Here is a 9,807-nt window from a genome sequence, read left to right as displayed (position 1 = left end):
ACCACAGTCAAGAGCTTCGTCTTCTTTTATGTTACTGTCCGGATTATTCCTGCGGAGAAAAAAATGAATAAGCTTTGCTCTAACTGCGAAACTTTCCTTAACGTACACTGTTTACCAACCGGCTAGCATGCAAGCTTGTTGGGGCGATGATTACTGCTGCCGCGATAATGAGACGATGGAAGAGGCGATGGCTAAACGTACACTGCACTTAGAACGTTAGCTATTTTGAATACGGGCCCAGCTCTTTAGAACACCGAAACTTAAGCTGCTTCTGTCAGGCAACAATAGTCACTTAAGCCATCTTTTAGGTGCAACGTCCGAAGGTTATTCTTGACAATTCCCTATAGCAGTTCACCATCCTGAAGAAACAACAGTTATTATATCATGAAACAAATTTAAATACGCATGTACCCGCCTTTTCCTTTCTAAAAGAATCAGTTGAACTGCGGAGGGGCGACTGATTATTGAACATTGCTTGTTCGCAATGCTCCATTGTGTGCAAATAACGATGTAGCTGAAGTGCGTGCCACCTACGAGAAACAAAATCGGGAAGATGCTTCTATGTTTATAGCCGGGCTACCTAATTATTGCTTTCCCTATGATAAATTATTCTGTTGCTCAGAAATGTAGAGTTAATTTTTGGGCACAACGCTATTCGATATATTTTTCTGTGTCCTCATTTGCATGAGATCACAATGAGCTAGCAGTGACTAATGCACGCCCCGGCTGTTATCCGTGCTTACGTCGATAGCCAGGTAATATAATGATCATACTATAGGACAAACACTGCTTAGAAGAATAAATAACACACAATGTCAAAAATACAATACTTACAGTGTAGCTTCATCTTCAGTGAGGTAATTCAACAAGAGGTGAAACAAAGTGATAAAAAATTAGCTATCAACCACATTTCAGTCATATTAATTCAACTTTCAGACCTTGTTACACTTCATAAAACTTATCATTATCAAGCGGAGCACACAGTTTTTCTAGATTTGTATTTATATAACAATTAATATATCTACATCGTGCTTCTGCAAGCTCTTTGTCGCCAATACATCAGCTTTGTCAACGACATTCTTTCAGACAATTCGAAACTAAATACTTTAGGGGCATTCTCTTGATATATTTGAATTGTATTTAAATGGGGGCTAAGCACATGCATCTATGTATGTATGTGTGTGTGTGTGTATGTATGTATGTATGTATGTATGTATGTATGTATGTATGTATGTGTTTGTGTATGTATGTATGTATGTATGTATGTATGTATGTATGTATGTATGTATGTATGTATGTATGTATGTATGTACGCAATCATAGAGGCATTATAGAAGACAGTATTCAAAAAGGCTCCACGTGACAGCACGCCACAACAAACGGGGATCTTGAGAGATGCAGTTGTATTTTAGGCCTTGCTGTGTACGAGTTAACTTAATGTAACAAGGTTTCTAAAGTGTGTTCGAAATAAATACGCATGTAGCTAAGACATATAGTTTGTTAGTCGTCGCTAAAATTTGAGCATTGCAATACTATACATTTTTCTGGAGTCTTTTACTTTTTATGCCTTTTGTGTTTCCAAAGAATGTTCCGAAAACACCATTGTTCTTATTACTTTCATAAGTGCCTTATAGTGATTGCATTATTTTTATTCTTTGCCATGTTCCTTTTTTAGCATATCGTTGCGGTTATTACTTTCACATGGAATTCACTGCTCTGATATTATTCTCGCATGCCGTAAAGGTGAAAATATACGAAAAATGAAATGAAATTCAATTTTAGTAATTAGCAAGCAATAGGCTGCTTTTCAGAATCTGTAGCTCGAATGAAGCTATGAGTACACTTCGAGATAGATTTCAGAGTTTAAAGTGATTCGTGTTACTATTTGCAACGTTTCAAGTGCTCAGATATTTTTGTCGGGCCGATGGTAAATGACATTTAAAGCAAAAAATGTAAAATGAAAGAAGTATGTGGATGCTCAGTATATACGAATATCTGAGCATCAGTCTGCATCGCATTCAATATTTTAATGCCTCAAAAAAAGCTTTAGATGACTTGCAGAATAAAAACCTCACGACTGTCATGAAAATTAAATTTTTTTCTCATATGGTAGCTATACTTACATCCAAGAGCAACCAGCGCCATGACGAACAAAAGTTGGAAGTGCTTCATTCCTACTATGGATAAAAGAACCAGACACACAACAGGAGATACACTTGTTAGGAGAAATGTATAGGGAAAGTGCCCATGTGTAAAAGCACCGGTACAGATACTTTCCAATATACTAGTAAAATCTAAATTGTGTATGCAGGATATATGTTTTCCGGATCTATATACCAGTCTGCGTAACTTAAACTCGGATCACACCCCAAAATTTTTATATGATATTGCGCGCCGTCTTTTTTGTTTCTTTTTTAAGGAAAGCAGAAAGCGCCTAAATGATTATCTGTACAATTTTTATTTGTTTCTTTCTTAATTTTACACTGAAGAGCTGCTGCTATTTGTTCTTACGAAGCTGTTCTCTGCCACATACACGAAGACGAAAAAAAAAGTCTTGTGCATACTAATGGCACATTATTGTTTAGTTATTTTGTACTATAAAGGACGTTTAACACGCGACAAAGAACATCTTTAGTGTCCAATAATAAAAGTCTTTAATCTCACACACTCAGGCCTTATATACGAGATGTTTCAGCGAACTCTAAAATTTTTTGGAAGATTGCCTGCGGCAGATAGCACAGTTCTATTCCATAAGCTGGTCTACTCGAAAAGGCGGACATTACTTGCACAAAAAATAGAAATGCATGATTGACTAATCGAAAAAATTCCCTAATTAGGTCTTTATACAAATTTACTTACGATATATATTGCAATGTATAAATTCGCAAAGGCATGTGCGCTTTGAAAAAATTGACTGGATGACAGCATTTACGAGGTATGCGCCGTCAAACTTGCAGTAAACATGCACTGTCGTTCCACTTACTTTCTACACAAAACGTTCTTTTACGCCTTTGACAACAAAAGTAACTGGAACGCCAAAGCATTTCTCAGCAAGGTTCGGACATTAATATCACGGAACTGTTCTCAGCTATGAATGCGTTTCAAGTAGATCTGTCTTGCGAACTCCACCTCTAGAGTTTGTACATTGCAATACGGACCATAAGGTGATTAGACAAAAAGAATTATTATACAAATTTTTGTTAGTCGATTATGCATTTCAGTATTTTGTGTAAGTAATGTCCGCCTCTTCAAATGCTCCAGCTATTTGCCATTGGCAACACTGAAAAATTTTTAGGTGCACACTGAAACAGCCGGTGTAACTCTGCGGTTGCTATATTTTTCTCGGAAAGGCTAAACCACGCTGTCATGCACATGGCATTCCCAATCTGGAAGTAAGGGCACAGTTAAAAAATTTGGGCAAGCTAGATCACAATTATTTGTGCAGGACAAGTTAAGACTCAGATGGTGCAAGTTTTTCTGAGACTGAGGTATGCTTTTTCCGGGCGATGGCCCTTCACTTAGATGACGAAGTGGCGAAATCGCGAGGATGTACGTATCCGCTGAAGGAAATGAAAGTGAGATTTTCGACGTGTTCCATCTACAAATTTTGGGAAAATATTGAAGTACCCACCGCTCACAATGAGGGCCGGGTTTATAGAAATATCGCGCTGTCGCGCTAACACCAATGACGTTTGGTTTACCCATAATAGAATTCAAGAATTGAAAAATTAATCGGCACATAAACGAGAACTTACTAGCAGCGGTAGTTCTCGATATTACTCAGACAACCAGGAGCATGTACGTAAGGCGTCGATGCCTTAATATATGCTTATACTGTTGCACGTGCCACATGGCCGGGAAATACAGATGTACGTGTGAGGATAACAGTATTTCATATTTATCAGTGCATGTCACAATCGCCGATAGCCTATCGCTATCGTTCGCTCGCGTGGTAAACTTCGGGATAAACTTTGACGTCGACGCGCTGACTCCCGCGGGATTTTCAGGTTTTTCTAGAGCCTAGCTCTACACTTTCAAAGTGAGTCAAGTTGCAGGCATTTTGTTGCTGTTTCGTTTCACTATGCTTCCCTTTCGTAGATTTGATTTGCAAGGTAATGATAAAATTTTGCCTTTGGTAAACGTTAGCGTGCGTCGAACAAGCTCGCTTGAATCAGTTGGTGCCTGCGATCGATTCACGAATAGAAATTGCGTTAGGTAAACAAGTGTACCAACGGTGTGCACATCAGCACCGCGAGGAGATGAACCACACCAAAATAGCAAAGTAAACACTAAAAAATATGAGGTAAAAATGCAAAGTAGGTCAATTAGTGAAGAAAAGAAAAAACGTTGTTATGCCCTGTAAATAGCAGGATTAACTGGTGATGTCGTACTCTTCGGGGTGATGAGCGCCATAAAGGCTACTAAGGACTATACATGCAGATTTGCCTGCTATAGGATTGACGTGACAAACTATAGCGTCCATAAGAGCATTCCGGTGCCTAGTAATAACAGCAACCCTCGTTCGGAGTCTGTTGACTCAAAGACTGCCTTTCGCGCTTAAAAATCACATTTCTTTACGCTCTTATGGGCAAACAGTATTCACGGCTTGAAACCGAATATGACATTTTCTGCCGTATTTATGGTTGGTGAACGGATAGTCAACGAGATCGAATGCAATACTTATATGCCGCTGTCTGGTCTAAAGAAAACCGAAGGTACGAAGCTATAGTGTACAAGAACAATCTATGCCCAGTTTAGGCAGCCGAATATTGCAACGCACACGCACACACACACACACACACACACACACACACACATATATATATATATATATATATATATATATATATATATATATATATATATATATATATATATATATATATATATATATATATATATATATTGTTAGCGAAGTGGCACTGCTTGGAGCTTAGTTGACGACCAACAATTGCTGGCTTCAGGAAGGGATATTCTGCAATGGATCACATCCATTTCATCAATCAGGTAATCGAGAAATCTGCAGAGCGCAATAAACCTTTCTATATTGTTTTCACAGATAATGTAAATGTGTTTTATTAAGTAGAGATACCAGCAATCACAGATGCATTACGTAATCAAGAAGTGCAGTACGCTTACGTAAATAGCTTGGGAAATATCTACGAAGATTAGACAGCAACATGTGTTCTTCACAAGAAAAGTAGAAAGTTATCTATCAAGAAAGAGGTCAGGCGAGGGAACACAACCTCTTAAATGCTACTCACTGCATGCTAGGAAGAAATATTCAACCTATTAAACTGGAAGGCTCAGGAGTCAGGATCAACGGTGAATATCTCAGCAACCTTCGGTTTGCAGATGTCATTGTCCTGTTAAGCAACACTGGTAACAAAACCAACAAATGATTGAGGACCTTAACAGAGAAAATGTAACAGTGGGGTTCAAGACTAATATACAGAAGACCAATTTTATGCTCAATATCCTGCCAGGAAACAAGAGCTCAAGATCGCCAGTCAGCCTCTACAGTCTGTAAATTGTACGTTTAGCTCGGTCAATTACTCACAGGGGACGCTGATGATCATTAAAAAAAGAATTGCCGAAGAATAAAAATCGGTTGGAGTGCATACGGCGGGAATATCCTGTCTGTCTATATCCCTATCCTGTCTGGGAGCTTATCACTATCATTGACAAAAAAGTGGGGGAGGAAGAAGAAGTTTGGTTCGACACAGTCGCACTGCTCTATCGCTCCCTAGTGTTTTGAATTTTTTCGACGTTTTGTCAAACAGATTTGTCGAAGACGTCGGACGACTCGCCAAGGTACCTTCCCTACCGGAGGCCGGGGTGGCCTTCACCTCCCGTCGCTTCGATAGGAGCCTGCAGAAGAGCCCGATCTGGTAGCGGCGAGAGCTCCGTCATGACTACGCCTGACCTGACACCGGGCCAGAGGCCACCGACTGACCCTGAGAGCAACCGTGACTGTAAGCGATACAAGGCTACAGAAACAGACGACGAGTCTACGCTTATTGACGATTGTGACATAGCTGACATCACAGATCTGGACGATGAAGGCTTCAGGCTTGTGCGTCACCGCAAGAAGAGGACCGTCGGAATCCCAGTGATTGTTACGCCTGCCGCAGAAGGAGCCGACCTGAAAAAAGTAAATCCCATTGTTCTGTCTACTGAAATTGAAAAAATTCTTGGCGCATCGCCAGTTAGGAGCCGATTTACTGCTCAAGGAGCCCTGCTTCTAGATGTACAGACAGAAGAGCATGTGAATTCTCTTCTCAGCTGCAAGTCAATCTCAGGGACTGCAATCTCAGCACGAGTGCCCAATTCGTACCTGCAAAACACGTGCATTATTAGAGGAGTACCGAAGTGGTACACTGACGAGGAACTGTTGCTATACCTAAAACCACAAGGCGTTTACCATGCAAGGAGAGTCACGCGACGCGTTCAAATTTCCGAATCCGATTGGGAGTCCAGGCGAACCAGCTCTGTGGTTCTTACGTTCGCTCGAAATAAAGACCGCCCAGAGAAGATCAACTTGGGCTTCACAAGACACGAGACCATCGACTACGTTGAGACACCACCTCGGTGCTTCAAGTGTCAGCGCTATGGACATGTGGCCAAGTACTGCCGTGGTGAGCAGCGGTGCAAGAGATGTGGAGGACCACACGATTTCAAAACATGTGCATGCAGCGAGAACTTTCTATGTGCAAACTGTACTGGCGGTCATCCAGCTAGTTATAGTAAGTGTCCTACGCGGGTAGCGGCAATAAAGCGTAAGAAAACGTTTATCTTGGGGCCAACAAGAAACGATGAGAGAAATACGACAAAGAAAAAGACAGAAAGTCACAGTGAGTCAGACGAAATCAAATGGAGCTCAAAGAGTGAAACTGATTTTCCAAGCCTGAAGCCTTCTCCAGGAATCCAGGACACAGTGGTGCCATCGTGCAGCGGACCGGCTAAAGCAGTCAAATCAATGAACAGAGGCCCCGTAGACGAGAAGACTGCTGAACAACCGGAACAGCGAAGCTATGTGTCTGTACTGCAGCGACCCCAATCGCGTTGCGAAGAAAACACACCACAGGAGGACTGTCAGCAGGTGCTACGTGCTCTCTTCAAGGCCTTGCGATCACACATAGAGAAGATGCCGGCGAGCTCGATGAAGGAAATGCTCGAAGTAGTCCTGGCGCTCGAGTCAGTGATTCTAAGCTCCGCGTCTTTTTAAAGCACCTAGCAATATGGATGCGGTCAGGACACAATGTTCACCATCTCGTCCACAGGTGCCACTTATTATGCAATGGAACTGTGCGGGTCTTGCGTGCCATTTACCTGAACTGTCGCTTTTCTTACGCAACATGCCTGTGCCAATATTGGCCCTGTCCGAGGCTGGTCTTCCAAGTTCCAGATCAATCGCTGGTTATGTCGCACATGGAAACAAAAGTATTCCGACATTTCCGAACGGAAGCGCCATGCTATATGTGAGACGTGAAATACCACATTACGTTCTACCAGTACAAGACCTTTGCAGCAGTGCTTTGGAAGTCACTGCTGTACAAGTGCGGCTGGGAAACCGAAGCCTCAGCGTGGCCTCCGTGTATGTGAGCTCTCGCCTGAAGGTATCGATGGGAGAAATTATAAGAGACCTCTGCAGCCGCTGCCCAGCTCCGAGGATTATATGTGGGGACTTCAACGCGTACCATACTCTCTGGGGCGACAAGGCGACTGATGCACGTGGAAAGCAAATTGTTAGTGCTTTAAACATCGAGGGTCTCTGTGTGGCAAATGACAAACAGCCGACGTTTTTTCGACCACCGGCCTCTTACAGTGTCATAGACTTGACGTTACACTCAACGGACATCCTCGCATCTTCAACGACTAGTAAAGATAGAATGGGCAGTGATTATTTCCCTGTCTTCGTTAACATTGCTGGATATAGAACCAACGGCCGAAGATCCTGTCCTGTGACGCATTGGGATACGTACAGGGACGGCCTAAGCGAATCATCTGGAGACCTGTTCGCGGACATGCTACGTAGCAAGAGATTGGCTACCGCTGAGCTGAAGCTTCCCGATCACTTCCCCGCTCCGGATCTAAAGCTCAAAAATCTATGCGCTGCCCGTAGAAGAGCGGAACGGCGGCTGATGAGGACGAAGGGTGACCCACCAATCAAGACTATATATAACAGGATTAACGCAGTTATTCGACGTTATACAAGGAAACTAAGAAGAGATCAATGGGCATCATTTTGTACAAGCCTATCGGTCTTCACGACAGTTCCAAGGATATGGTGGGTCGTTTATAACCTTGCTGGAAACTTTCGACCAAACAAGCCATTTGAAGCCCTAGCATTGAAGTTAGGCAAGACACTCGCTTGTCTTGCGAATGCCTTCGCTGAAATATACTCTTCCGGCAGGTCAGCCGGCACAACCAACCCGCCTCCGCCGCTGTCGTCGTCTCTAATGGATGCTCCTTTCACACTCAGAGAGCTGGAACTAGCTATGAGCAGCCTCCGACGTCGCTGTGCGGTGGGGCCTGACCTTATCAGTAATCAGATGCTGACTAACCTACCGGTTGAGAGACGGCGTGATTTACTGGCATTTTTAACCAAGTCTGGGCCAGTGGGGCTATACCACATTTATGGAAGGTAGCATGGGTGGTACCGGTTCTGAAGCCTGGAAAGAATCCTGCAGCTCTGGACTCATACAGACCGGTATCACTGACCTCGTGTGCTGCGAAGCTAATGGAGAAGATGGCGTGCACAAGACTCACTTGGTATGTCGAGCAGGGTCGAAAACTACCGTCGTGCATGACTGGGTTTCGGCAGCGTCTAAGCGCTCAAGACAATGTGCTGTACCTGCTAAGCCACATAGAACATTACAGTGCGGATGGCCTGTCGACACTTGCTGTTTTCATGGATGTTTCTAAGGCTTACGACTACGTGTCTCAAGGAGCCATCATCAGCCAGTTACAAGTTATAGGCGTCACGGGTCATCTCTTGCGCTTCATACATACGTTCCTCAATGATCGTCGCATCAGAGTTCGTCTTGGCGACACTTTGAGCGATGAAATACGTATATTTCGCGGTGTGCCACAAGGGAGTGTTTTATCTCCCTTATTATTTAACATTGCCATGAGTAGCCTCCCAAGAGTACTCAACCATCGAACACCAGTGAAGATATCTATATATGCCGATGATATCTGCATATGGGTCTCCGGCTACCAGCATCGCCGCCACGCACGAATAGCCCAAGGAGCAGTAAAAGCCATTCAGGGCCACTTGGCAACGATTGGATTATCACTATCAGCAGAGAAATCATCATTCGTACTATTTCCTGGAGTGAAAAGAAAATCTACACGCTTGACGCTGAATTTGGATGGATACCAGATTCGACAAGTCACCAACGTCCGATTTCTGGGCGTTACCTTAGACCACAGGCTACTCTGGCGCCGCGGTGTTGACCACGTTGTGGCGTCATCGTCACCCAGGCTACATGTGCTCAAGCGAGTAGCTGGCATACGCTGGGGCAACCACCCGACGTCGATGCTACGGCTACATACAGCGTTGGTTACGAGTCAAATCCTGTATCAGCTACCTCTGATGTCACCCTCAGACAGCCAATACGAGCGCTTAGAAGCCATCCACGGAAAAGGTATCCGGCTTTGTCTTGGAGTCCCTCAGCCAGCGTCAAACAAGAAAGTGCTCTACGAAGCTGAGTCACGCCCTCTACGACTTCAGGCTTCCCAGGCTCTGATGATCCAGCTACTACGATTGAGTGAGTTTACGCCCGGTAGAGCCCTATTACG

The 9,807-nt window shown here is 43.4% G+C and overlaps 1 long non-coding RNA gene across 1 annotated transcript in view; it reads right to left on the bottom strand.

The window, feature by feature from the left end:
- Positions 1 to 2,123: 2,123 nt before the first annotated feature.
- Positions 2,124 to 9,807, bottom strand: part of LOC140215971 (uncharacterized) — a 106,881-nt gene continuing 99,197 nt past the window's right edge. Inside the window, exon 3 of the long non-coding RNA XR_011892590.1 lies at positions 2,124 to 2,177. This is a non-coding gene — a long non-coding RNA (uncharacterized lncRNA). The remainder of the gene's footprint in view (positions 2,178 to 9,807) is intronic.

This window comes from Dermacentor andersoni, chromosome 2 (genome assembly GCF_023375885.2).
Source record: "Dermacentor andersoni chromosome 2, qqDerAnde1_hic_scaffold, whole genome shotgun sequence".
NCBI classification, from domain to species: domain Eukaryota; kingdom Metazoa; phylum Arthropoda; class Arachnida; order Ixodida; family Ixodidae; genus Dermacentor; species Dermacentor andersoni.
This window is presented reverse-complemented; position numbering and strand designations above follow the sequence as displayed.